At 37.4% G+C, this 27446-nt stretch overlaps 1 protein-coding gene across 2 annotated transcripts in view; it reads right to left on the reverse strand.

The window, feature by feature from the left end:
- Positions 1-27446, reverse strand: part of CPNE3 (copine 3) — a 95080-nt gene that overhangs the window by 51495 nt on the left and 16139 nt on the right. The window contains exon 1 of one of the 2 annotated variants that reach the window (XM_001368459.5): positions 8468-8926. The exons of the other annotated variant lie outside the window; for it this stretch is intronic. The gene's annotated coding sequence lies outside the window, so the exon portion shown is untranslated. Of the gene's footprint in view, positions 1-8467; positions 8927-27446 lie in introns of those variants that run through there. 2 annotated transcript variants of the gene reach the window in all.

Below are 27446 nucleotides of genomic sequence, written 5' to 3' on the forward strand. Positions count from 1 at the left end.
AAGGAAGGAAGGAAGAAGGAAAGAAGGAAGGAAGGAAGGAAGGAAGGAAGGAAGGAAGGAAGGAAGGAAGGAAGGAAGGAAGGAAGGAAGGAAGGAAGGAAGGAAGGAAGGAAGGAAGGAAGGAAGGAAGGAAGGAAGGAAGGAAGGAAGGAAGGAGGAAGGAAGAAGGAAGGAAGGAAGGAAGGAAGGAAGGAAGGAAGGAAGGAAGGAAGGAAGGAAGGAAGGAAGAAGGAAGGAAGGAAATGTAAACCTCAAAATTTCTTAGACTTATAAATGTTGGAAATTTCACCATTGGGATATTTCATACTTGGAAAATTTCCTATTGATAGTGGGTCTTGACTATTGGAATGTGAACCCCATTGGCATGGGAGGTTCCTTCTCCTTCCTTCTTAAGATTACTTTAGGACAGAACCCTTTTGCTGAACAATGGAAAGGACTTTGACCTATGCTTAAGCATAGAACAGGAATTTCTTTGAGTCATGATTGATTTTAGAATTGATACAATGGAGATACTTGGAATCAATCTCCACCCTATTCAGTACTAACAGGATTGAGTAAGGGCTGCAGCCTAGATCAAAATTTAATTATTTCAATCTCTACCCTACTCAGGTTAACAGGATTTAGAAAGGGCTGTAGCAAAGGAGCAAAGATTTAATTATTTGAAAATATGACCTTCAACAGACATGTGCAAAGCCTCTGGCGGTCCTGGGTTAAGCTAGAGCCTCCATTGGCACAGGGAAATTGATGGACAGTGATTGGTAGATGTGAGAACTGAGGGGAGGCAACTTGGAGGTTTTCCTTAAGGATAGAGGGGGTCTGAAGACTCGAGGAGAGGGGGGTTGAGGAGTTTGTCTGAGTGGTGGGAGTGTGCTCTGAGAAGCTTGCTCTGGAGGAAGCTGAAGGTGGGGGCTCTGAGACTGTTTCTCCATTTTGGTCACGTGAGTAATAGGGACTGATCTCCTTTCTTTGCCCCAACTATCTAAGGGCTTGAGCCTTTTGGCCCAGCCTAACAGAAGGGGTATTTAAGCCCTATTCCCTTCTCTCCCCTTTCTCTCTACCTCTATCTCTCTATCTCTAATTCCTTTCTTCCTCCTGTTTGTAATTGAAACTCCATAAAAGATTGACTGCTGACTTGAGTTTTCATTTAGGAATTACTTAGCTGAATTCCTTGGCGACCTTAAATTAATATATATCAGTCTTTTTAAAGTGATTTCCTTGTCACGGAAGGAAGGAAGGAAGGAAGGAAGGAAGGAAGGGAAGGAAGGAAGGAAGGAAGGAAGGAAGGAAGGAAGGAAGGAAGGAAAGGGAGGGAGGGAGGGAGGGAGGGAGGAAGGGAGGAAGGGAGGGAAGGAAGGAAGAGAGGAAGAGAGGGAGAGAGGAAGGAAGGAAGGAAGAAGAAAGAAAGAAAGAAAGAAAGAAAGAAAGAAAGAAAGAAAGAAAGAAAGAAAGAAAGAAAGAAAGAAAGAAAGAAAGAAAGAAAGAAAGAAAGAAAGAAAGGAAGGAAAGGAAGGAAGGAAGGAAGGAAGGAAGGAAGGAAGGAAGGAAGGAAGGAAGGAAGGAAGGAAGGAAGGAAGGAAGGAAGGAAGGAAGGAAGGAAGGAAGGAAGGAAGGAAGGAAGGAAGGAAGGAAGGAAGGAAGGAAGGAAGAAGGGAAGGGAAAGAAAGAAAGAAAGAAAGAAAGAAAGAAAGAAAGAAAGAAAGAAAGAAAGAAAAGAAAGAAAGAAAGAAAGGAAAGAAAGAAAGAAAGAAAGAAAAGAAAGAAAGAAAGAAAGAAAGAAAGAAAGAAAGAAAGAAAGAAAGAAGAAAGAAAGAAAGAAAAGAAAGAAAGAAAGAAAGAAAGAAAGAAAGAAAGAAAGAAAGAAAGAAAGAAAGAAAGAAAGAAAGATGGTGGCTCAGTGGGCCAAGCCTAGAGATGGGAGGTCCTGGGTTCAAATGTGACCTCAGATACTTCCTAGATGTCTGACTGTCACTGAACTCCCACTGCCTGGCCTTTACCACTCTTCTGCCTTGGTACCAATACACAATATTAATTCTAAGACAGAAGGTAAAAGTTTAAAAAAAAAAAAGTACATGCTGCTAAGAGTAGAGGCACTAAACAGTCCCTTTCAGCTCTAAAGCTATAATCCTATATATTCCATCCATGAAAATGTCTTACTTCTAAAGTTTAGGATTTTAGGGTCATAGATTTAGAGCTGGAAGGGACCAACACTCTCATTTTACAGATAAGGAAACTGAGGCAAGGAGACATGAAGTGACCTCCCTAGAGTCCCATAACTCACACATATCCGATGCAAGATCTGAATGAAAATCTTCTTGATGCCAAGCCTAATGCTTTTGCCACTCTGCAACCCAGCTACTAAAAGTTAACTAAAATGGATTCATTCTTTACATGACAAGTACTTTAAATTAAAATGGACCTAATGAGAGGCAGAGAGGAATAACGAATAGAGACCTGGCCTTAAAGACAGGAAGCTCTGGGTTCCAATCTCACCAGGAACACATCCTGGCTCTGCTTTGCTGAAGGAGCATGAGTCCCAACTCCTCCATGCTTCAGACCACTCTAACATCGAGTTACAGGGAATTTCTGACCTCACCAAGAATGATAGTAACAGGGAATTTCTGACCTCACCAAGAATGATAGTAAGGGCAAGGAATGCTGGTCACAAGGATAGAATGCTGGAGGATCTTTCTCCATGAAAACTTTGCATTTTAAGGTTTTTTGCCAATGCCTGACCATTTAATTTTAGCTGTCATTCCCTCTCTAGCCCTTCAACAGAAACAGCTTTGAATGATCACAGGGGTTGATGGTGTGAATTTTAAATTTTCTCCACCCTGATTAAATCTTTAAAATCCTAACAAACAGGAATGTCTACACCACTACTTAAGGATTAAGTATTGAGAAGGATGGCCTATGACAGAATGTGCTAGCAAATGACAAATAAGAAACAACTGACAGACCCCCCCACCCCCACCCTGGGCTCTCCTAAGTCAAGCTTAAGCTACCATTGGTACATGTGAGATGCAGGAAGTGACTTAAAAAAGTCTACATATTTCACATCAATTCCTCTCTCCGGGCTCTTTCTTTGGCGGCAGAGGCATTGAGCTCTGGGTCTCTCTCTCAGAGACTTGGGTTTGGCAGCAATGTGGCTGAGTTTGGCAGTGAGCATCCTTGGTGTGGTGACTGGAAGAAGCTCAATAGCATGGGTCAGGTGAGGTGTCTTCCCTGAGCTCTCTCATGAGTTTAGACTCATTCCTTTTTTTATTTACCTTTCCTAAAAATGCTATCCTCTTACGAGGACCTCATGGTTGGAAGCCGAGCTAGTTTTAATCTTGGAGGAGGCCTTGTTGGTTGAGGTCTCTGAACTTCCCTTGGTTTAGGCTAGACTGGAGAAATCTTATACCCCTTTCTCTCTCTCTCTTCTTCTTAATTCCTTCCCTCTATATTAATTAAACCACCATAAAATTCCCAAACTAACTTGAGTATTTTTATTGGGATTTGAATTAATCCCTGGCAACCATCAGCATAATATATTGGTCAAAAACCCCTAAATTTACTACTTACAACGGGATATGATTAGGGAAGTAGACTCTAAACAATCACCCTAGTACAAATATCAATAATAGGGAATCGATCTTGATCAAATACGTCTTGATCAATGACACATGTAAAACCCAGTGGAATTGCACATCGGTTATGAGAGGAGGAAGGAAGAACATGAATCTTGTAATCATGGAAAAATATTCTAAAATTAAATAAAATTTTACAAAATTTTTCAAAAAGAAAGAAACAGTTTGGAAGCACCAGAGTTTCAAGGGCTATTTAGAGTCATCTTTTGTCAGCACCCTTTAATGCCAGGTCATCTGGCACCATGAAAGGGCTTTGATTTTGTTTGCATCCATCACTTTTTTGAACCTCTTTTTATTCTTATTTGATTTGGATCTCAAAAAAAATATTTTGAATCTGACCTCACTGTAATAGGGAAAATGGGGTGCCCTCTCTACAAACTGAATGAAATAAACACAAAATATAAGTAGATAAAAGGGTGATGAAAGAGGCAGGTCAGCCTCCGGCCTGGAGAAGATGGGCCATGCCGGAGAAGAGCCCAGACCTTGACAAGGAGCAGAAGAGATTTCTTTCTCCACTTGCACACCAACCCCTGGGGATGACACTCTGCAGCAGAGCTCTCCCTCCCATTTGGAGGCATCCAGAAAGGAAAACAGACATCCACATTCCAGGCCTCTCAAAGTGGAGAAGCTTTAAGGAATGGGATCGCTAGCAGTAGAGAGGAGCCCCAACAGACAGGTGCTGACATCAGGAGGAAAAAGGAACCAGGAACCTGGCTGCGGGACACAGACAGCAAAGAAGAGGAGAGCAGTGATGCTTGAGGATGCCCCGGTTGGGTAAGGACATCAGGGGCTGCTCTCCCTGGGCTCACTCAGCACAGTCCATCTGCTCCTCTCTTCCCACGGAGACTTTCTATATTCATGGGAGGCTGAAACCCAAGTTAGGGACAGGAATATTTTTATAATTCTTTCTAGGCCATCTTAGAAAATGTTGCTGCTTTGAGCTAATGGTGGTACCTAATTTGCCATTCAAAATAAGTTCACTGGGGAAGTCTGCACAGATAACAACCCAAAGTAGGAGTCAAGGGGGCAGCTGGGTGGCTCAGTGGCTGGAGAGTCAGGCCTAGAGACAGGGGGTCCTAGGTTCAAATCTGGCCTCAGACATTTCCTAGCTGTGTGACTCTGGCCTAGCCCTTACCATTCTTTTGCCTAGGAACCAATACAAAATATTGATTCTAAGACAGAAGATAAGGGTCTAAAAAAAGAAACAACAGCCTCCAAGGTAAGTATGAGTGGAGACAGTAACTCCCAAAGGGAGACCTACAGAAGAAATTGGGAAAATAATATTTCTGACATCAGCTTCATAGTTTGAGGGCTAGTTTGAGGATTTTTAAAGTTTGTAAAGTGATTGTTAACTAACTATAAAATACCCTATAAATGTAATTATGAATAAGAATATGATTAATAAGAATATTAAAATGAAAGCTTTATTCCAGTTTTTAATTCTTTCTAAACATTCTTCTCACTAAACAAAATTTAGCCTAAACAATGTTCATGGGCATTCATAAGCATTTTTCTTATGCTTTTACTACTCTTAGTATTTCAACCAAAAGTAATGGAAACTAAAGGGGTAAGCAATTTATTAGGATGAGTATTAGGCAAACATTTTTTATTCACTAAACAGGAACTAGGCATTACTTTTCTCTCTCCATTTTTGAGCAACAGGACATTACAAAATGTATATAGGACCATGACTGAAAGTATTTTTCTCCACTTTTTAATGAGGAAAGCCAATTAATATTGACATTCATCTTTAACCGGCAGTGGTAGAATTGAACAAAACTGTGATCATCTCAGGTTTGTTTTTTTCCTAAATATTACCTATGTAGGATTTTTATAATTTTCTTCCAACTTTTAGGGAAGTGTAATAACCTATTACAAAGTGTAAGTTAATACCACCAGCATATTTCTAAACTTTGTATATTGAGCATTGGTTTAATGAATACAACCAGAAGCTTGAATAATATCTAAATAAACAAAATCTATAAATTATTACATCTTAGTCAGCTGTTTAAATCTCACTCTCAAAACCAAAGTCTGAATTTTTTTAAATATCCAAGAAAACAAAGTCATTTAAAGTAACAAAATTGATGACTTTGAACATTGACTAAATTACTCTTTTTAGTAACCAAAGAAAGGACAAGCTGAATAGGCAGAGAAATCAGTTGTGGAGGTGGGGAGAATGACCAAAAATAAACTATGAGAACAAAAATAGAGCCACATTAATGGAGAGCAGATTAAATGAGATGCCAAAGTTCAAAATTTCCCAAAATGGTTGATACCCAACATCTATAGAATTGTCATCACCTTTACTGATCTTTCTTTTCATTCATCTGAAAATGAGTACTTTTCTTCAGTAGTAATGGCTCTTTATGTAGATATAAGAATAAAATATTTCATCAATTTTCCATCTAAGACTGATAATTATAATGGAAAAATCAAATTCTGGACTTGGAGTCAGGAGATCTGAGTTCAATTACTGCCTTAGCTACTTCTTATCTATGCCTAAGCAAATCACTTAAGCTCTCAGGTAGAATTTTCATCATCTGAAAAATTAGAATAATAATAGCTGCATTATTTAGGGAGTTTCTTAAAAGCATTACAAAGATTTTAGTTGTTGTTATTAAGACTAACCTCAGAGAGGTTATAAATAGGACAGTCACCACCTAATAGCTGCATTGATAAAAGGAATTTCCACAAAGAGAATTCCCTACATGGATGAAATCATAGGTCCAAAATAAGGGAAGGTCTCTAGTTAGTCGGAGACTAGGGAAGTTGGACTTCCCCTCAGGTAGAAACTCTCATGTGACAAGGTCAAACCAGGGGCTTTTCACCTTTAAGTTAGGGTGATGGAATCTTACTAGGCTACAAGTTTGGGGGCCTCTAGATTCCAGGCTGACAATTCTTTTTGGTATTAAGGCAAAAGAGGGTATGTCTAAATGGCTTGGGGCATGGGGAAGGCAGTAAAACAATATACCAAGTGAAAAAAGACAAGAGAAATGAAAATGGTCCTAGGTTCAAATCTGGCCTCAAACACTTTCCAGCTGTGACCCTGGGCAAGTCACTTAACCCCAATTGCATAGCCCTTACCACTCTTCTGCCTGGGAACCAATACACAGTATAGATTCCAAGACAGAAGGTGAGAGTTAAAAAAAAAAAAAGAATACATTCCAAGAATATAGTGGCAGATTGCTAAGAATTTTAAGATAAATTCAGTTTAAATATATTTATGATTTTCATCAATTTGTATGGAAAGTGTAAAACAATCATTTTATATTAAATTTCTCACCCTATCAGTCTAGAAAGTTAGAGAAGGTTTCTCTGTCAGTATTCCTCCAGAGATAAGCTTAAAAACAAAGATTATCATTTTCTCCTCAGTTCCTTCACTCACTTTATCTATCCATTTATAGTTTAAAAACTAGATAATCTGGGGTTCTGGGGCCAATGAAATTTGCCTAAAGTAGTGTCATTCTACAATTCCACAACATACCCAGCTTTCTGTTTTTTTTTTCTCTTTGGCCTGTTTCAAATTACAAGGGAATCTTTCTGTCCTAGTTCCTCTCCCTTTCCTCCCCTACCTGAGCTTCTGGCCTGGCTGCCACAACTAGCATATTGCTTAGGTCTGCAGCCTGTACAGACAGCTAAAGTGATAGCTGACTTCAGGCCTAAGATCAAATGGAACTGATTTGTCTAATTTAATATTACCATAATAGGTTTTGACAGAATTAAGATCTCTATTGATTATCTGCAGTATCAGTAGAACTTCCATTAAATAATATTAAGTTTCCATATTTTATCCTCACAACAATTGTGGGGGGGGGGGGGGTAGATACTATTATTACTCCCATTTTACATTTGAAAGATATGGGGCAGGCAGCTTTTAAGCGATTTGCCCAGAATTACACTTCTAGTAAACCCGGTTGGATTTGAACTCAGGACTTCCTAAATCCAGGTCTGGCACTCAGGTTTAATCAACAATCTCTATCTCTTTCTCTAGAATGCCTACAAATGCAAATTTTACTCAACTCTCATTCCTCTCCAGAGTAGTAAGGCTAGAAAGATCTGGATGAAACTCGGGGAGAAATCAGAGAAATGTAGAAGCGAACAAACTGAGTGAAACTTTTCGGTTTCTGTAAAAGGAGTCCGAGTACAAATCCTGAACCCTCCACTAGTAAAATCTCTGAAATCAACTTCATTCAAAAAAAAGGCACTTTTTCATTTACATTCGCTGAATTCATTAAAACTCAAATAATGCCAAAATATTCACACAAGTTTTCCTTTTCACAAGAGCTGGGTGTTAAATGGCCATCTGACCCCCCAGACCCCAGGATGCCCATCCCGGTCGGAAGCAGCTTCGACTCTTCGCCCTGCCCCTCCCTGGCTCCGAGAAGGTAAAGCGGCCCGGGAGTGATTTCTCCTCCAGGTGAGGTGTCCTAAGGACTTCAAAGGCTTTTGCAGCCCCAGGCGCACTCTCCAGCTCCACCTTGCTGGAGCGGAGAAGCCACAAAAAGGGAGCCAATCTGACCCCAAGTTTACTGCTGCCACTCCCATAGGCACTGCCGGACGGCGCCCAAGCCCCGCCGGGGAGCTGCCATCCTGCCCAGGCTAGAGGAGTCCTGAGGGCTGGGAAACAAGGCCTTTGGGAAAGGTCCCATCCCTGGCGAGGGAGACTGGCACTGCGGGCCCAGCCAGATTCCATCCCTTCCCAGAAAGCAAGCTAGAGAGCGGAGAGTTCCCTGGGTTTCTCTAGTCTTGCCCTCTCACCTACTAACTTTCTTCCTCTTCCTCCTCTCCCTCCCACAAGAAAGATATGGGGCTCCCTCCTGCCCAGACACTACACTCACCTCTCGGGGTCCGGGACCTGCTAGGGGTGGGAAAGGTATCCAAACAGCGGAGGAGCAAAGCTTCCAGTAGCCTCGGCCCAGGCCCAGAGTTTACAGGAACCAGGAGTCAAGTCTAGAGAGGCGGAGCTGTGGCCGCGCCCCGCCCTCGCTTAGTCTCTAGCCCCTCAAATCCCCGCCCCCTCTCTTATCCGGTCCTTTAGGCTCCGCTCCTCCGAGCTCAAAGCTAGAGGTATGGTTGCTACCCCCGCTGGGTCGTCTGCATAGTAACTTGGAGCGTGCCGGGTCCTGGACTCGTGCCCCTTCACTGCGGTCTACTAAGCCATCCAAACCATCGCCAATCGGGCTTGGATCCTCCCTACTCCCCCTGCTTCCCCGCCGTTAGTAGAGTCCATTCTGCCACTTTCAAGTGCATTCTGGAGTGAAGCCGTGGAGAACGCCTATCTGCTAATCCATTTCTCCAACAAGTCCTGTTGAATACAGGCACTCTTCTAGTGTAGATTTGGTTTTGATCTTGGGGATTTTAATGCCAAGACCGCAGATGGTAACTAATTGCAACTTTCCAAACTTCCTGGGGACGCAGTGCGCGGCTTTAGAGTTGCTTGCCTGCTCCGGGGAGACTAGAGGATGAGAAAAGAGATCATTATGTGGTTGAAGGGATCTGGTGCATTTAGACTGAACTTCACAATGTGTAATTTGATTAGATTCAATTCATCAAACCTATCTCAAGTGCCTACTAATTTTCGTGAATATAATATAAACAGAGGTAAACAAATACTTTTTAGTTTTTGTTACTGAACCTATCAGAAGAGGTGATATTTAGTGAGCAATAAGACTAAATTCAATAGGGCTTTGACTGAAGAAGCAATTTAAAATAGATTTTATTTCCTGCAAGGTGATAATGACCAGTGGGTAAGACTGGTCATGGAGGTCAGGACCCACAGGAATAATCCAATTAAAGATTACCACTAGCTGTGTGACCATGGACAAGTCATAAAAAAAAAAAAAACCTCATTTTGTGTCAGTTTCCTCATCTTAAAATGGAAACAATAATAGCCCCTATTTCCCAGGATTGTTTTGAGGATAAACTGAGATCATATTTTTATAATTCTTGGCAAACTTTACAGTACTATATAAATGCTAGATAGTATTTAAGAGGACAAAATTTGAAATTTAAAATGATAAATGAGGAAAAGTTTGCATTTCCTCAGGATCACATGAATTTTTATTCTCCTCAAGGTAGCAGGCATCCCCACTCTTCTACACTCTCCTTACTTTAGATACACTACAAGTAATTACATCTTATTTTACATTTGTTACAATTCACATTGGAGTTGTCTTAAATGTTTCCAAAGATAACTTTTTGTCATCAATTTATCAACAATTTGTCATCAATAATTCATTAACACATCATCTCCTCTAAGAACAATGAAGCTTATAAGTAAGCTACACCATAATACCAAGTAATGATTAAATACAAGATTAATATAAAAGATATCAAAAACATATATGATTATAAAAAAGTTCAGGAGAAGTAGTTGGGATATAGTGAAGACCTAGATTCAAGTCCTGCCTGTGAGGGTCTCAGCAAGTTTCTCAGTACACTCAGGCAACTTCATAAGACAAAGCTACAAAGCTGCTGCTGATCTGTTTACTTTGCAGGAAGTTCCCTATACCAATAAAATCATAAATTTGGTTAAAAATATACATATATTTTAAGATTTCAGACTAAGATGATTATGCAGTAAGAGTAAAAATAACAGATGGACAGTTATATGCTGCATTTGTACCCACAAAATATTCTGAGTGATACTTCCAAAGAACCAAGAAGAGCTTTGTGGAAGCTTTGTGGAAGGAAAAATAAATAAGAATTATACAGGATAAGAAAGTAGTAATGAGTTATATCCTGTACGAGTATTGAGAGTATTCACACTAATGCAATCTTAAATCCACTGACATATTTAAACATTTTTAAAGCCTTGAACTAGGGACTAGTGATACAAAATTCAGTGGGGAGAAAGAAATGAGGTATGAATATTAGTAAGTGGAAAATAACAAATTAGACATAAATTTAATGTATGAGAGATCACTTAGATTAGGATGAGAGAACAATCTTTGGACAGGATTAAAAAATACTAATAGGGAATTAATATTAAAGATAAGTAAGAAGACAGTAAAAAAGCATATAGCTGCCCTTGATAAATCAAGGAACCTATATCTTGAAAATGAAATAATAAAATATTGAAAGAGCTGGCCTCTGTGATTGCTAAGCCACTATCAATGATATCTAAGAGATCATGGAAAATGGGAAAGGTACTAGGAAATTAGAAAAGAGCAAAAGTTATTCTGATTTTCAAAATAGGAAAGAGAATAGTGTACAAAAGATAGGCCAATGAGCTTGACTTTGATTCCTAGAAAGATTCTAGAATGGATTGTTAAAGTGATAGTTGGCAAATATCTAAAAAAGAGGTATAACTTCAAAGAGCCTACATGGCTTCATCAAGAACTGTATGTACAGAACTGAAGGAATTCCATGTGAACTGGAACAACCTCCAAAAATTGATGCAGAGTGAAAGGAACAGAATCAAGAGAACCTTATACACAGAGACTGATACACTGTGGTACAATCAATTGTAATGGACTTCTCTACTAGCAGCAATGCAATGATCCAGGACAATTCTGAGGGACTTATGAGAAAGAATGCTATTCACATTCAGAGGAAGAACTGTGGAAATAGAAACACAGAAGAAAAACAACTGCTTATACACATGGTTCTATGGGGATATGATTAAGGATGTAGACTCTAAATGATCACCCTAGTGCAAATATCAATAATATGGAAATAAGTCTTGATTAATGATAGATATAAAAGTCAGTGGAATTGCATGTTGGCTACAGGAGGGGAGTAGGGGGAGAGGAGGAAAAGAACATGAATGTTGTAAACATGGGGAAATATTCTTAATTAATTAATTAAATAAATTTTTCCAAAATAAAAATTAATACATAAATAATAAATAAATAAAAATTTAAAAAGATAAATATATGAAGAGGGGGCAGCTGGGTGGCTCAGTAGATTGAGAGCCAGGCCTAGAAATGAGAGGTCCTAGGTTCGAATCGGACCTAGCTGTGTGACCCTGGGCAAGTCACTTAGCCCCCATTGCCTAGCCCTTACTGTTTTTCTGACTGAAAACCAATACATAGTATTGATTCTAAGATGGAAGGTAAGAGTTTAAAAAAAAAAGAACTATATGTACAAAAATATTTATAGCAGCTCTGCCACAAAGAATTATAAATTGAGGAAATGGCCAGCAATTGAAGCCTGGCTAAATAAGTTGTGGTATATAATAGTGATGGAATGTTATTGTGCATTAATTATGAGGATAGTCTTAGTAAAATCAGGGAAAACATATATGAACTGATGCAAAATGAAGTGATCAGAACCAGGAGAATATTGTACAGAGAAACAACAATAGTGTAACAATGATCAACTGGATAAAATGAGATCATATTTGTATAATTCTTTATAAACCTGAAAGCACGATATAAATGCTAACATATTATTATTTAATGGCTGCCGTAGACAGAAGTAGAACAGAAAACTAACACTGATGTCTGGGAAAAGTCTGGGGAAAAGGAATATTGTACACAAAAATAACAATATTGTAACAGTTTTCATAATTTAAAAAAATGCTATATCCAGAAAGAGAACTAATGAATTCTGAGTACAAGTTGAATTGCAATTTTTTCACTTTCTTAATTTTTCTTTTTTTTTTTTTGCAATATAGTTAATCTGGAATTGTGTTTTACTTGATTTCATATATGTAACTGTTATATAGCTTGCTTTCTCAATGGGTGTAGGAAGACTTGGAGGGAAAGAATATAGAACTTGAAAATTTTTTTAAATTAATGTTAAAAATTAAATTAAAAATTAAAAACAGTCATGCTAGGGTAATTTCATTTTTTATTTAGATTTTTGTTTTGTTTTTAACAGAATTTGTTTTGTTTTTAACAGGATTACTAACCTCATAAATGAAGAAGATGCTAATAATACAGTTTCCCTAGATTTTAGCCAAATTTTTAATAAAGTATTCCATAATAGTCTTGTAAAACAGACAAATAGATATGGATTAAAGAGCAGCTATTCTCAAAGTATGGTCCAAGGATTCCTCTCACCTGAAAAGGGGATCTTGAGATAAAAATTACTTTTATAATATGTTTAAATTTATAATGCAATAAGTATTAGTATAACCCACATAAACAAACTTCTTTGGAGAAGTTCTTAATAATTTTTAAGCATGTAAAGGGATTCTGAGATCAAAATTTTTGTGAACAACTTAAAAAAGCAACAACATAGAAATAACAGTTCCGATAGACTTAGAAATGATTTTTATGGTCCTACTCAAAAGAGTATTTTTAATTGTTTTTATATTTTTCTAGATTACATGTAGATACAATTTTAATAATTATTTTCTAATATTTTCAATCCATGTTATATCCCTCTCCCCCTCCTCCTGCCTTACAGCAGGTAATATGATTATAGGTTGCACATGTGTTATCATGCAATAATTCCATATTTGTCATGTTTGTGGAAGAAATTGCCTATCACTTATACTAGAGAAAAATTCATGGAGGAAATAAAGTGAAGAATGGTATGTTTCAATCTGCATTTAGATGCCATTGGTTCCTTCTGTTAGAATTAATTGGGTTTTTTTGAAGATTGGATTTAGCTATTTCCTGATTTTAACAATGAAGATACTTAGTTTAACAAAATCAGGAATGTCTTGGGAATTTTAAATTACTCCACCCTACTTAGACAATATGTTAGGGGAAGATAAAGTTGTAATCTCCTGATTGAACAATGAAGGTACTTAATTCTTACCTTATTTTTAAGCTAAGTCTATTTTAAGACCTTAATACAAAAAGGTGTTAAGTAACTATAAAGGTTAAATTAATCACAAAAAAAGGTTAAGTAACTCACAAAAGGTGAACTTAACAAAGAAGTTTTAAGAAACTATAAAGATATAATTTAATCAAAAGAAGATGAGGGAGGCGGAGTCAAGATGGCAGCTTAGCAAGCAGCAAAAGTTCAGACCTCATGGAAGACCCTTCCTTACCGATACAGACTGAATGCTCCTAGGGAACCAAAATTCAAGCTGAGCAATAGGACAGAAGTGGGGAACCCTCCTTCTGGACTCAAATCAAAAGGTACACCCCCCCCAAAAGCCGGAATCCAAGAATACTCAGGTCTAAGGGGAAGGCAGAGAGTAGGTCCCAGGACCCCTCCCCCACAACCCAGAGGGCTGAGCCCCCAGCAGCAGCGGGAACCTATGAGCGGGCAAAGGTGCTGGTTTGCAGGGTCTACCTTGTGAGCAGCGGGGCGCCAGGCTCAGAGCATCCATCTTGGACAGCAGGGAGAAAGCCAGGGAGAAATGGGCGGTGGCTGGGTCCCTCCATCGGGCTCCAGTCTCACCCTTGCCTCGGGGCACATCCAGACCAATCCAGTTAAACCTAATCCCATCAGAACTCCTCAGAGTTTAGGGAGGTAGGCAAAGGCACTTGTGGACAGCGGAGAAGCAGCTGGAGAGAATTGGAGAGAGCCTGGGCAGCTCAGCCTTCCAGGAGTCTTCAGAGCCTCAGAGCTTCATACCACATACAGCCCAACCCAATTGAACTCAATCCAATCAAAAGCCTCCAGAGGACAGGGAAGCTAACATTCCTCCCCTAGAGACTGTACTAAGAGATCTAACAAAGCTCCAAGAGGGGAGACTGACAGCCCCAAAACCAAAACAAAATGAGAGGAGCAAGAGCACAGCCAAATATGGGGAGCAAAGAAGGGGTAAACTGGAGCAAACAGCAGAAAAAGAAGAAAGAAATTACAATAGACAGCTTCTGCACAGGTAATGAGCAAAGGGTGAATGAAACAGAGGGGGAGGGATCAGCAAAGGAAAAATCAGAAATACCAGCGAATTGGATACAGGCGTTGGAAGAACTCAAAATGCAATTCAAAACACAATTAAGAGAGGCTGAAGACACTTGGGAAAAGAACTTAAAAACTAAGATAAGTCATCTGGAAACAGAAAATGGTGTCTTGAAAGCCAAAATCAACCAGCTGGAAAATGAGGCAAAGGAGATGAAAGATGAGGCTAAGCAAATGAAAAATGAGGTGAGGAAGATGAAAGATGGCCTCCAAAGAAAATTCGACCAAAAGGAAAAGGACGACCAAAAAACTAAGGATGAAATCCAGTCTTTAAGAACCAGAATACAACAACTAGAACCGAGTGACCTCACAAGGCAGCAGGACACTATAAAACAAAACCAAAAGAATGAAAAAATTGAGGAAAATATGAAGCATCTCATTCACAAAACAGAGGATTTAGAAAATCTTTCAAGGAGAGACAATTTAAGAATTATTGGCCTACCAGAAGACCATGACAAAAGAAAAAGCCTGGACATTATATTACAGGAAATTATTAAAGAAAACTTCCCCGAAATCCTTGAACAAGAGGGAAAACTGAAGATTGATAGAATCCACAGATCACCCCCTGTATTTAATCCCCAACTGACAACACCCAGGAATGTTATACCCAAATTCAAGAACTATCAGACCAAAGAAAAGATATTACAAGCTGCCAAGAAGAAGCCATTCAGATACCAAGGAACCACAGTGAGGATAACTCAGGATCTGGCTGCATCCACAGTGAAAAAAAGAAAGGCATGGAATACGATATTCCGAAAAGCAAGGGAACTAGGTCTACAACCAAGAATCAACTACCCAGCAAAACTGACTATATTCTTACAGGGGAAAGTAGGTCATTCAACAAAATAGAAGAATTACAAGAATTCGTAAAGAAAAGACCAGACCTGAACAGAAAATTTGATGTCCAAGCACAGAACTCAAGAGAATCATCAAAAGGTAATAAAAAAAGAGGGGGAAAAAAAAAACAAAAAAAATTTTTAAGAGACTCAATAAGTTAAAATGATATGTATCACTATAAGAAAAGAGGTCATTGGTAACTCTTAAGAATTGATATTACCACCCAGGCAGTTAGAAGAAATACACTTAGAGGGAACAGCAACAAACTGTATAGGATGAAAAGACAAGACATAAATAGGTATATAGATATATGCATGCAACAATACATACACATGAGTATGCATATATATATATATATAACTAGAGCTTAAAAATAGGTTAATATTAAAAGAAATGGGAAAAGAAACAAATGGGGGTAAATTTATATGTCATAAAGAAGCTCATGGTGGAAGGGGAGAGAACATCAATACACTGGAAGGCTAAAGAGGTCAGAGACAGGACATACTCAACTTCTATATGCTTTGAAAGTGACTCAAAGAGGGAAAAACAATCCAATCCATTGGGGGAAGAGAATAGATTTGCACCCTATAGGGGAGTAGAAGGGTAACAAACGGTCTGGTGGGGAGGGAAGCAGTACAAGAGAGGGAGGGAGCAGGGGGTTAATTTTAAAAAGACTACAAGGAAAATAATGGGGGGATAAATAGGGAGGGGGGTAGAAAGGGAAGTAAAATAAGGGTGGGAACAAGGGGGACTGTTCAAAAGAAAACATTGGTATAGAAGGAAATAGTGAAAGAAGAAAAGGCAGGTAAAGGAGCAGAAATCAAAATGCTGGGAAATACACAGCTAGTAATCATAACTCTGAATGTGAATGGAATGAACTCACCCATAAAACACAAGTGAATAGCAGAGTGAATTAGAGTCCAAAACCCTACCATATGCTGTCTACAAGAAACACATATGAGAAAGGTAGATACACATAGGGTGAAAGTAAGAGGGTGGAGCCAAATCTATTGGGCATCAACTGACAAAAAGAAGGCAAGAGTCACAGTCATGATATCCGACAAAGCAAAGTAAAAATAAATCTAGTTAAAAGAGATAGGGAAGGTAATTACATCCTGATAAAAGACAGTATAGACAGTGAGGAAATATATGTACTCAACATGTATGCACCAAATGGCATAGCATCCAAATTTCTAAAGGAGAAACTAGAGGAACTCAAGGACGAAATAGATAGAAAAACTATACTAGTAGGAGACCTGAACCTTCCTCTATCTGAACTAGATAAATCAAACCAAAAAATAAATAAGAAAGAGGTAAGAGAAGTGAATGAAATCTTAGAAAAATTAGAGTTAGTAGACATGTGGAGAAAAATAAATAGGGACAAAAAGGAATATACCTTCTTTTTTGCAGCACATGATACATTTACAAAAATTGACCATGTATTAGGGCATAAAAACATTGCAAACAAGTGCAAAAGAGCAGAAATAATAAATGCAACTTTCTCATATCACAATGCAATGAAAATAATAATTAGTAAGAGAACATGGAGAGGTAAATCGAAAATTAATTGGAAATTAAACAATACGATTCTCCAAAACCACTTAAAGAACAAATCATAGAAACAATTAATAACTTCATTGAAGAAAATGACAATGATGAGACATCCTTTCAAAACCTATGGGATGCAGCCAAAGCATTACTTGGGGGGAAATTTATATCCTTGAGTTCATATATTAACAAATTAAGAAGGGCAGAGGTCAATGAATTGGGCATGCAAATTTAAAAATTAGAAAGTGAACAAATTAAAAATCCTCAGATGAAGACTAAATTAAGAGATCCTAAAACTCAAAAGAGAAATTAATAAAATTGAAAGTCAAAGAACTATTGATTTAATAAATAAGACTAGAAGCTGGTACTTTGAAAAAACAAATAAAATAGACAAAGTACTAGTCAGTCTAATTAAAAAAAGGAAAGAAATAAACTAAATTGACAGTATCCAAGATGAAAAAGGAGACCTCACCTCTAATGAAGAGGAAATTAAGGCAATCATTAAAAACTACTATGCCCAATTATATGGCAACAAATATGGCAATCTAGGTAATATGGATGAATACTTACAAAAATATAAATTGCCTAGACTAAAAGAGGAAGAAATAAATTACCTAAACAACCCCATTTCAGAAAAAGAAATTGAACAAGCCATCAAAGAACTCCCTAAGAAAAAATCCCCAGGTCCAGATGGATTCACAAATGAATTCTATCAAACATTCAAAGAACAACTAATCCCAATATTAAACAAACTATTTGACAGAATAGGCCAAGAAGGAGTTCTACCAAATTCATTCTACAACACAAACATGGTACTGATTCCCAAAGCCAGGCAGGTCAAAAACAGAGAAAGAAAACTATAGACCAATCTCCCTAATGAATATAGACGCAAAAATCTTAAATAGGAAACTAGCAAAAAGACTCCAGCAAGTCATCACAAGGGTCATCCACTATGACCAGGCAGGATTCATACCAGGAATGCAAGGATGGTTCAATATTAGGAAAACCATCCACATAATTGACCACATCAACAAGCAAACTGATAAAAATCACATGATTATCTCAATAGATGCAGAAAAAGCCTTTGATAAAATACAACACCCATTCCTATTGAAAACACTAGAAAGCATAGGAATAGAAGGGCCTTTCCTAAAAATAATAAACAGTATATATCTAAAACCATCAGCAAACATCATCTGCAATGGGGATAAACTAGAAGCCTTTCCAATAAGATCAGGAGTAAAACAAGGATGCCCATTATCACCTCTATTATTTAACATTGTACTAGAAACACTAGCAGTAGCCATTAGAGAAGAAAAAGAAATTGAAGGTATTAAAATTGGCAATGAGGAGACCAAGCTATCACTCTTTGCAGATGATATGATGGTTTACTTAAGGAATCCTAGAGAATCAACCAAAAAGCTAATTGAAATAATCAACAACTTTAGCAAAGTTGCAGGATACAAAATAAACCCACATAAGTCATCAGCATTTCTATATATCTCTAACCCATTTCAGCAGCAAGAATTAGAAAGCAAAATACCATTCAAAATCACCCTAGACAATATAAAATACTTAGGAATCTATCTGCCGAGACAAACACAGGAACTATATGAACATAACTACAAAACACTTTCCACACAGCTAAAACTAGATCTAAATAATTAGAAAAACATTGATTGCTCATGGGTGGGATGAGCTAACGTAATAAAAATGACAATCCTACCCAAATTAATTTACTTATTTAGTGCCATACCCATTGAACTACCAAAAAACTTCTTTACTGAATTAGAAAAAACCATAACTAAATTCATTTGGAAGAACAAAAGATCAAGGATATCCAGGGAAATAATGAAAAAAAAATGCAAAGGAAGGAGGACTTGCAGTCCCAGATCTCAAACTATACTATAAAGCAGTGGTTATCAAAACAATTTGGTACTGGCTAAGAGACAGAAAGGAGGATCAGTGGGAAAGACTTGGCGTAAATGATCTCAGCAAGAAAGTTTATGACAAACCCAAAGACCCCAGCTTTTGGGACAAAAATCCATTATTTGATAAAAACTGCTGGGAAAATTGGAAGACAGTTTGGGAGAGATTAGGTTTGGATGAACACCCCACACCCTACACCAAGATAAATTCAGAATGGGTGAATGACTTGAACATAAAGAAGGAAACTATAAGTAAATTAGGTGAACACAGAATAGTATACATGTCAGACCTTTGGGAAGGGAAAGATTTTAAAACCAAGCAAGACTTAGAAAGAGTCACAAAATGTAAAATAAATAATTTTGACTCCATCAAATTAAAAAGTTTTTGTACAAACAAAACCAATGTAACTAAAATCAGAAGGGAAACAACAAATTGGGAAAAAATCTTCATAAGAACCTCTGCCAACGGTTTAATTACTCAAATTTACAAAGAGCTAAATCAATTGTACAAAAAATCAAGCCATTCTCCAATTGATAAATGGGCAAGGGAAATGAGCAGGCAGTTCTCAGCCAAAGAAATCAAAACTATTAATAAGCACATGAAAAAGTGTTCTACATCTCTTATAATCAGAGAGATGCAAATCAAAACAACTCTGAGGTATCACCTAACACCTATCGATTGGATAACATAACAGCTATGGAAAGTAATGAATGCTGGAGGGGATGTGGCAAAGTAGGGACACTAATTCATTGCTGGTGTAGTTGTGAATTGATCCAACCATTCTGGAGGGCAATTTGGAACTATGCCCAAAGGGCGATAAAAGACTGTCTGCCCTTTGATCCAGCCATAGCACTACTGGGCTTGTACCCCAAAGAGATAATAAGGAAAAAGACTTGTACAAGAATATTCATAGCTGCACTCTTTGTGGTGGCCAAAAATTGGAAAATGAGGGGATGCCCTTCAATTGGGGAATGGCTGAACAAATTGTGGTATATGTTGGTGGTTGAATACTATTGTGCTCAAAGGAATAATAAAGTGGAGGAATTCCATGGAGACTGGAACAACCTCCAGGAAGTGATGCAGAGCAAAAGGAGCAGAACCAGAAAAACATTGTACACAGAGACTGATACATTGTGGTACAATCGAAGGTAATGGACTTCTCCATTAGTGGCAATGCAGTGTCCCTGAACAATCTGCAGGGATCTAAAAAACACTATCCACAAGCAAAGGACAAATTGTGGGAGTAAAAACACTGATGAAAAGCAACTGCTTTACTACAGGGGTGGAGGGGATATGACTGAGGAGAGACTCTAAATGAACATTCTAATGCAAATATCAACAACATGGAAATGGGTTTGAATCAAGAACATATGTGATATCCAGTGGAATTGTGCATGGGCTATGGGAGAGGTGGGGGGAGCGGGGGGAGGGAAGATAAGAAAATGGTCTTTGTTTCCAATGAATAATGTTTGGAAATGACCAAATAAAAATTAAAAAAAAAAGAAGAAGAGAACTAAAAGTATGGGCAGTCCTGGAGAAAAGCCTTTGATGTGAGTGGTTGATTTGAAAATTTAGAGGAGGAGACACAAGGGTGAAAGATCTATATATTTGGGTCACTTCCTCTCTCCAGCACTTTTGTCTGTGGAGAGTTGACTGATAGCAGCTTGCTGGACCTTTTGGCATCTTAGTGTGGTTACAAGCTATTGTCCATTTTGGTGGTGACTTTCTGGCTGAGTTTTCCTCCTTTACTTTCCAACTTTATCCTCTTATAAGTCTCTAATCTTCTTCAGAGACCTAGAGGCGGGGATTTTTTAAACTCCCCCTGGCACAGGCCAGGCAGAAGAAATCCTATATCCACTTCTTTCCTTCTCCTTAAATTCCTTCCCTCTATATTAATTAAATTACCATAAATTTCCAGACTGACGGGTATTTTATTTGAGATTTCCCTTGGTGACCAATTAAATCTAGATTTAAGTCACAACCCTAAAAGTATCTTTACAGTCAGACTCTGAAATATATTCATTAGGTGGTCGCCAGGGATTTAATTCCTAATTCCAAAATGAATTAATAAAGTAAAATAGAATTTATGGTAGTTTGTTTACAATATTTACAATAGAAGGAAGATATTAAGGAAGAGAGAGAAAACTCTGGCTTCTTCTTGTAAAAATGGAGATTTGAACCCCAGACTTCAATCCCCAAAAGTCCTTGGTATTTCCCAGAATTCCCTATAATCTCACCTGAGTCTCCACCTGGGCGAGATCACAATTTAGTATTTAACGGGCTCTCTGCCTCCCAAGAGCCTCTTCCTCTACTTGGACATCACAAAATGTAGTAAGTAGGCTGTGAATGGGCTAATCAGCCCTAGGCACGTGGTTTATTATTTTGTATCCTTGATTTCTAATAATCTTTAATAAACCTCTTAAAATATAATACTTTTATTACTAGAAACTAATTTAACTTTTACATACTGATATCAGTTAGAATTTTCTAAGCCCCAGTCAGGAGAAGAGAGTCTCAAGAGTTGGGCCTTTCCTGAAGGCTTCATGCCTCCAGAAAGGCAGGGTCACTAAGTCCATTTTTCACTCATCAATGGTGACAGTCTAAAAGAAGTCTGGGTGTTGGTCTTCCAGTTGTTCCTCTGTCCTTCACTCCAAGCCTGGGTGACTGACTCTCTCAACGAATCTCCGAAACTCCTCTTTTTAAAGATCTTTTTCTCTTGTGTCACCTCCTCTAAATTTTCATGTCTACCAATCACAGCAGACGCTCTTCTCCAGGACTGTCCATTCTTTAGTTCTCACCTTCCTTGGTTAGATTATATCTTTTGGGGTTACTTAACACCTCTTTTGTAAAGTTCACCTTTTGGAGTTACTTAACACCTTTTTGTACTTAAAATCTAAAAATAGATTGTAGCTTAAAATTCTAACTTCACTATAAAGTAAGAGCTAAGTACCTTCATTGTAACAATCAGGAGATTACAATTTTATTTTAACAATAAAGAAGGAGCTAAGTATCTTCATTGTTACAACCAGGAGATAGCTAAATCCAATCCACGCTTCTATGATGGTGGATAACCTTTCCAGTCATGAGTACCTCAGAGTTGTTCAAGATCCTTGCATTATTGATAACAGTTAAACCATTTGCAGTTGGCCATTCCACATTATTGCTGTTACTATGTACAATGTTCTCCTGGTTCTGCTCACTTCACTTTTCATTACTTCATATAAGTCTCTCCAGATTAAGTATTTGTTAATAATATCTGATGGATGTGACAATTTTCCTTAAAAGAGTATAGGTAGATGTAGTGGGCCAGAGGCAATACCCTACCAGGGACACTCAAAGTTATGCACAATGAGTTTAATTAATCCATGTGCAGCATACCAGCTATATTAGCATCTTAAAAGTAGGTAAGTAGGTGAATAAAATTCAACTGCCTGGCACTCACCCAACCCCCTCAAACCACATTCCCATGTAAAGAGAGTGAGAAGCAGGGCTACATCAAAATATATCCTCCCTACATTAGCATGTAATATGAGAAGGAACATGGGAAGCTGGGATTTAGAGTCCTGGGAAGAAAATCCTAATTATATAATCCCCTCTGTGATTCCATTGGGAATCGAGCATGTAGAAATCTCCCAGATTTACATGCTTACTTTCCCCAATTATTCAGTACAGATAACCAACTTATATCTCTAAAAATCCTTAACTAGATGTACATACCATATTGCACGTTTTAAGAGGACATTATAATAATTTGGGGACGAGAGGGAAATAAAAAAGAAAGAGAATAAAACCAATATTAGGTGAGCACATTGACAAAAAAAACTTTAGGAGGCAGTCCCCTTTGGCATAAGAGTTTACATTCAAAATAAATGCATTCAACTCCCCACAGTTCAATTTCACTACATCCCAAAGTTCATTCTGGATATTTTGGTGCAGTGTGTGGTTTCTGCAGGCTTCTTTATGGAACCTTCTCCAAACAGTTCACTTTCTTGATTTGAGGAAGTAGCACATTTCTTATTGTATTCAGAAAAAAGGGGTGAATTATAAAAAGGTTGGACTGGATTATATTTAAAAGAGAGTCTCCAGGAATTTAATTTATTACAAAGAGATTTATTTACAAATTATTTACAAAATATAGAAAGAGTAAAGTAAGAAAATCAGAAAGAGGATAGGGTAAGATGTCTAGCCTAAGCACTAAGTAATTTACTCCCGGCCCCTGGCTCAACCCAAGCAGGAAGAGTTAGTCCTTAGGACCAGGGGAAGTCTCCCTCAAGAGACAGGTCTCTCCTGAGGCTAGTTTCTTCAGAAAATCAACAAAAGGAGTCATTCTTTTCACTCACCACATGTCAGTCCAAAGGAAGAGATTGAAGAACAACCTTACCAGGAACAGGGTCTCAGGTCCAGTCAGCAGATTCTTCTCCAGTCTCAACTCCAAAGAATGAAGAACTGAGTCTCACAGGAAGTTGTAATTCTTTTTAAAGACTCTTTATTTTGCCACACTTCCTGTGCCTTCCTCCACTTTTTACGTGGACAAATCATAGTCTAAAACCTTGCTTAGGACTGCCTAGGAGGCAGTCAGTAGATTGTGATTTGTCACTCACTATTGCACATGTGGGTCACAGACCTTTACAACTAAATGCTTAAGTGGGATGTTTATACTTTTGGAGATTAAATCTAAAAATGGGCAGGAGTTACAATTTGATCTTCATAATCGGGGGAGAGTTAATTAATTTCATTTTCACAATCCGGGGAAGAATTAAATTTAATCTTCACATTATTCTAAAATTATTCTCAAACAAGGAAAAATTCTATAAATCTAGAATTTTATGACAATAATATAATTCCTCCTGCAGAAGATGTTGACCAACACACAGATCACTCCAGAATACATGGCTCTTATGAGGTATATGAATCAATTTTCAAAAGAAGATCAAAAACATTAAAAAAAAAAACAAATAAAAAAGTAACTTCTGGATGAAACATAAACTATCAGAGTCTCATCTATTAAAATTCTATGTAAGGAAGAATAAACCTATGACAGGTCCTAGAATCAGGGCCTGATTAAAGTGATTTATGTCCCACAAGCCTGTAGGAGCAATTATGCACTTACCCATTGGCAGCAAGGATTAAAGAAAATTGTTATATTATGAAAAGAGAAAAAGGACTGGATTTTGAAGAAGAAGGGAAATAGAATTCCCTGGTCTGATTTTACCTTTGCTTTCAGGGATAGGGGAGCCCAAATGGCAGCCAAACTAAGGTACTTGGTAGAAGTCTGGATCTGGCATAAGGGAATCCTGTGTATGATTTTGCAAATAACCACTTCCTCAAACCCCAAAATAAGTTCAAGTCCCCTGTCTTTGCTCAAGATCTCATCAATCCCACTGGGATTGGTTGGTCTCCTTTACCTTGTGCTCCTTGGCACTGTGCAGGTTAACTTTGTGCTCCTTGGCACTATGCAGTAACTCTTTTGTGATCCCTTCTCCTGGAATCAGACACACTCATTAATAAAAGTTCCAATAATATTTAACAATCAATGGCAGGTTTCCATAGCCTAAAGCTTTTGAGTATGTATTGATATTGGGACTAATGGACATTTTAAACTTACCCTAGTGCAAAATCAAAAAAACATCAATACTGGTAGCATGTGCTTCAAATACAAAAAATAAGAGAAAAGAGAAAACTCAAATACTCTATTGCAAATACAAGGGAAAACAATAATAAAAGTTTTTGAAAAATCAAAAATATATATGGTTCACAATCAGTGACACATTGTGTTAGCCAAGGAGAGGCACAATATAAAGGATTCTCACCCAAAAATGAGATATGTTTCCTCTTTAACTTGGCCATGATCCACAATGTGAGTGAACATGATTTTCACTAAATAACAGATTTTTAAAACAGTAGTACAGTAGTTAATGCACAATCAAAGAAGTACCAAAATCACAAGAGCACATCAACTTCTCCAGAGGTTACTAATACAGGTTTTGTCCAACTAGTTTATAGACTTTTATAATGGTATTTTCTCCAGTCTAAACATAGGACAGTAGAAATAAAGACAGTGCAAGCAGAATATATATAGCTAATACCCAAAACCCAATAACAGATGGTGACATAGTATAACAGAATATATTTCAGTGATGGGCAACCTTTTGAGCTTAGTGTGTCAAAATTAACCAAAAAAACAAGCATAACTAGGGTGGTGTGTCGTTTATTATTATCAATATTAATATTGTCATATTGGCTCTCGAAAATAGGTCTTTTTGTACTTTAACTTTTCACTAAACACATTAGCTATTATTCGTTTTGTTAACAGTCCTGCCATCTATGCCTTTATCAGAGCCCTTAATAAAAATGTTAAATGGCATAGGAGTAAGCCCTATTCTGAATTCATATAACCATGCTTTCACCTAACATATTTTTTCACAAGAATGGAATAAGAGATTTTGTCAACTATTTTGCTAAAGGTGAGAGAGAAAGGAAATGCTTGTTAACTGAAAAATAAAACAAAATGACTTGCAAAATTAAAAAAAAACCAACCTTTGGTTATAGCATCTCCCCTATCTAATGAGATTAGTTTAGCCTGACCTCTTTTTCTTTATGGAAAAAAATTATTGGTGCATTTTTTTATATGAGCCATTTCTGGTTCTGTCCCTCTCCTCAATCTCCTTCCTATATGTAGTTAAGCAAAACCAGCCAGCACAATGAAGACTAGTATATATGATATACTTTCAGTATACTAATGTCGATAAGCTATATCTAATAGGAAAAAATTTTATAGGGTTACTTCTGGGTCACATGATCAAGAAGATGAGGGACTGACACTTATTTTGATGTCCTTCTTACCTGGCCAAAACAGAAATTATGTACCAAAGATAAAGCAACTTCAGCTATCTCCATAATTTCAGGCACCCTGAAGGTAAGGATAAAGAAGGTATAAATGAAAACAAAACAGTTCCATGAACTGACTTGTATAGTGATCTTACTCAGTACCCTGACCCTAATCAATCAATCAATCAGCATTTACTATGTACTAGACACTACTAAGTGGTAATAATACAAAAAGAAAATTAATAACATGGAAATGAGTTTTTAGTAATAATACACATATAACCCAGTAGAATTGCTTATCAGCTCCAGGAGGGAGAGGGAAGAAGGGAGGAAGAGAACATGAATCATGTAACCATGGAAAAATACTTTTTAAAAATAAAATTATATTTAAAAAAATACAAAAAGAGGCAAATGACAGTACCCATACTCAAAGGGCTTACAATCTAATGGGGAAAAAACAACATGCAAATAAATATATACTAAAGTTAGCTATATTCAAGATAAATATGAAATAATTAACAGAAGGAAGTCATTAGAACTAAAAGGGATTGAGGAAGGTTTCCAATAAAAGTCAGCATTTTAGTTGGTACTTTAAGGAAGCCAAAAAGAATAGGAGTTGAAGCAGAGGAAGGAGATAGTTCCACATATGGGAGATAACCAAAGAAAATACCCAGAGCAGAGGGATAGAATGTCTTGTCATGGAATAGTAAGGAGGTCCTTTGTCATTGGATCAAAGAGTATATGTCAGGGAGCTGGGTATAAGAAGATTGGAGAGTAGGAGAAGGGTAGGTTATGAAAAACAAGCATTTTGAATTGCTCCTGGAGGAGAAGGAGAGACACAGGAGTTTTCTGAGTAGGGGGCTGGCATGTTCATCCCTGTGCTTTAAGAAAATCACTTAAAAAAAAGTAAATGTTTTATTTTTTTTCCAGATTACATGTCAATACAATTTTCAATAATTGGTTTCTGACATTCTACGATACATGTTTTCTTCTTCTCTTTCATCCTTCCCCCTTCCCAAAAAGGCAGGTAACATGATATAGGTTATAAATGTATTATTATATAATATATATTTCTGCGTCCATCATATTGTGAAAGAAGACACATGTCCTTTACACTAGAGAAAAATTCACAGGGCAAATAAGGTGGAAAATGGCATATTTCAATCTGCATTCAGACTCCCTCAGTTCCTTCTATAGCAGTGGGTAGGTAGCTTTTTTCATTATGAGTCCCTTGGAGTTGTCCTGGATCCTTGCACTGCTGTTGATAGTTGAGTTATTCACAGTTTATTATCATATTTTTTGCTTTTACTGTGTACAATGTTCTCCTGGTGCTACTCACTTCATTTTACATCATTTTATATAAATCTTTCCAGCCTTTTTTTGTGATCATTTTATTCATCATTTCTAATGGTGCAATAGTATTCCATTACAATCACATACTACAACTTGTTCAGCCATTTCCCCAATTAGTGGATGTCCCTTTAGATTCTAGTTCTTTGACACCACAAAAAGAGGCACTATAATATTTTTGTGCACTTGGTCCTTTTCCCCTATCTTTGATATCTTTGAGATATAGATCTACTAGTGGTATTTCTGGTTCAAAGGATATGCAGTTTGATGTCCCTTTGGGTATGATTCCAAATTGCTCTCCAGGTTGATTGTATCAGTTCACAACTTCACCAACAATGTATTCACTTCCCAATTTTTCCATACCTCTTCCAACATTTAATATTATTTGTTTTTTATCATACTAATCAGTCTGATAGGTGCAAGATGGTACCTTAGAGCTGTTTTAATTTGCATTTCTCTACCTAATGTGATTTGGAACATTTTTTCAAATGACTGAAGATAGTTTTAATTTCT

This window comes from Monodelphis domestica, chromosome 3 (genome assembly GCF_027887165.1).
Source record: "Monodelphis domestica isolate mMonDom1 chromosome 3, mMonDom1.pri, whole genome shotgun sequence".
NCBI classification, from domain to species: domain Eukaryota; kingdom Metazoa; phylum Chordata; class Mammalia; order Didelphimorphia; family Didelphidae; genus Monodelphis; species Monodelphis domestica.